This window comes from Mandrillus leucophaeus, unplaced genomic scaffold (genome assembly GCF_000951045.1).
Source record: "Mandrillus leucophaeus isolate KB7577 unplaced genomic scaffold, Mleu.le_1.0 Scaffold60, whole genome shotgun sequence".
NCBI lineage: Eukaryota > Metazoa > Chordata > Mammalia > Primates > Cercopithecidae > Mandrillus > Mandrillus leucophaeus.
This window is the reverse complement of record NW_012106475.1, coordinates 6,449,333-6,452,121: the sequence shown is the minus strand read 5'-3', so window position 1 is coordinate 6,452,121 and position 2,789 is coordinate 6,449,333. Positions and strand designations below refer to the sequence as shown.

The following is a 2,789-nucleotide window of genomic DNA, read 5'->3' as shown; positions in this document are numbered from 1 at the left end:
AAAAAACCCTTAAAAGTTATACAAATCAAAGCTGGGTGTGATGGCTCATGCCTGTAATCCCAGCACTTTGGGAGGCCAAGGCAGGTGGATCACTTGAGGTTAGGAGTTCAAGACCAGCTTGGCCAACATGGTAGAACCCCATCTTTACTAAAAATACAAAAATTAGCTGGGTGTGGTGGCAGGCACCTGTAATCCCAACTACTCGGGAGGCTAAGGCTGGAGAATCGCTTGAACCTGGGAGGCCGAGGTTGCAATGAGTCGAGGTCATGCCACTGCACTCCAGCCTGAAAGACAGAGCCAGACCCTGTTTTTAAAAAAAAAAAAAAAGTTATACGCATTAAAAAAAAAACCCTCAAAAGTTATACACATCGCTGGTCAGCAGGGTAATCAACTACAGCTTACTGGCAGGCAGGATAGCTGGTTGCCCAATCTGCTCTATATTTCCATAGCACAGCAGCCGGGCTGGTTACATAAGTGACTGCAGTCATGCATTGCTTAACCATAGAGATAGGTTCTAAGAAATGCATTGGTAGGTGATTTCATTGTGCAACACCACAGAATGTACTTACACAAACCTAGATGATATAGCTTACTGTACACCTAGGCTATATGGTATAGCCTATTGCTCCTAGACTACAAGCCTGTACAGCAGGTTACTATATTGAATATTGCAGGCAACTGTAACACAATGGTAAGTATCTGTGCATCTAAAAATGTGTAAATATAAAAAAAGGTACAGAAAAAAACAGGTATTATAATCTTTGGTATCACCATTGTACATGCAGTCTGTGGTTGACCAAAACGTTGTTATGCAGTGCATGAGTATACTTTGTGTTAAGCATAGTCATGCTTCTACTACTTATCCTTTTAAAATTCCAATGTAGTATTCTTGACAATGCGTTAGCACATTAAAGCTTTAACACTTTAGTGTGCAAGAATTTTTACATGTTTTTCTTTGAGAAGGAAACAACTCTGAGAAAATAAACCTTGGGGCAATAATTGGTCCAGAAATGGGCTTAGGAACCACAACCTTTGCCATGGCAAACCCTGATTATACAACCATTTACAAAATTTAGAACCGGCATGTATAATTTATATAACTCTGCAATTAGAAGCTTAAAAGATTACCTTTAACACTAACCTGATGGTCAACAAATATGGATCTTCTAGGAACAGTAGACAGAGGGAAATTTCAGAGATTAGGGCCCTTCTTTGAAAAGTGACCTAAGTTTCAATTTCAAAATCCTTAGCAAAGCACATAAATTTGAATAGAATTTTTACCACATCTATGGCTATATCTGGAACCAGAAACAGATACCTGGACAACTAGGAACTAACATGTAAGCTTGATAAATCAAATCCTACATCTTAAATTAATTTGGGGGTCATAAGTGGATAAAGTTCCCTCGGTCAGAGCATAAGCCTCATAACTTAAACAGGGAGAACCTCCACGTGATGCTCAGCAGGTGGTTCTCCTGCAGCAGCTTTAGATTGGATAAAATGGTTGTCAAGGATGGTGAATGACACCTCATTTAAAAAGAGAGGGTATAAAAGAGCAGCACAAGCAAAATGGGATTCTGGGTCCACTACATTAATACTAGTTATTGGCAAATGCTTACAGTGGTCAACTAAAAAATTACTAATATGATCAGAGTGTATTTGGAAGTCCAAGCCTTTAAACAGGTTTTTAAAAACATAAGTTCAGTAGATAAAAGGTATCTTTTATCTACTACATTCACATTCCACTAGAGTTACTTCACTGATTTACAGCCATTGACCCTTTACACAACTGTCACAATAAACAGATGTTTTATGGATTCTAAAATATCCTGGCTTTGAAGAATTCCAGAAGAATAACTATTGTTAAGATAGGCTTTTTATTTTTCAAAACCTCTATAATCTTCCACTAACGTAGGTGTTCAAAACATTCACAAATACTTAAGATATTTGTATGTGTATTACTTAATCGTATTTTATACATAGTCATCCCTCAATACCCACAAGGGATTGGTTTCAGGACTCTCATGGATGCCATGGGAAATCCACATATGTTCAAGTCTTTTATATGAAATGGCACAGTATTTGCATATAATCTACACACATTCTCCAATATACTTTAAGTCATCTCTGGATTACTTATAGTACATAGTACCATGTATGTGCTATGTGAATAGTTGTTATACTGTATTTTAAATTGTGTTATTTTTTATAGTTTTTTCCAAATATTTTGATCCATAGTTGGTTGAATCTGCAGATGCAGAACCCACAAAAACGAGGACCGACTGTTTTGACCGACTGTTTTTTTGTTTGTTTGTTTGTTTTTTGATGAGACGGAGTCTGGCTCTGTCACCAGGTTGGAGTGCAGTGGCATAATCTCGGCTCATTGCAACCTCCAGCTCCTGGGTTCAAGTGATTCTCCTGCCTCAGCCTCCTGAGTAGCTGGGACTACAGGTGTGCGCCACCAGGCCCAGCTAATTTTTGTATGTTTAGTAGAGACGGGTTTCACCATGTTGGCCAGGATGGTCTTGATCTCTTGACCTCGTGATCTGCCCGCCTTGGCCTCCCAAAATGCTGGGATTACAGGCATAAGCCACCGTACCTGGCTGTATTTTTTTAATTTATCAAGTTGATATCTACATCAATTACATGGCAGTGTGTGTATAAGAGAGACAACTTTCACACTGTTTTTGTTTCTTACTTTCAAGTTCAACTATGATACTTTGCTTTGCCTTCAAGCCTCACTTTTCTGTAAAAGGTAGCATAACCTTGGCACTTACATAGGTGGTTTT

At 38.6% G+C, this 2,789-nt stretch overlaps 1 protein-coding gene across 1 annotated transcript in view; it reads right to left on the bottom strand.

The window, feature by feature from the left end:
* Window positions 1-2,789, bottom strand: part of L2HGDH (L-2-hydroxyglutarate dehydrogenase) — a 78,546-nt gene that overhangs the window by 70,074 nt on the left and 5,683 nt on the right. The gene's annotated exons all lie outside the window — the stretch shown is intronic.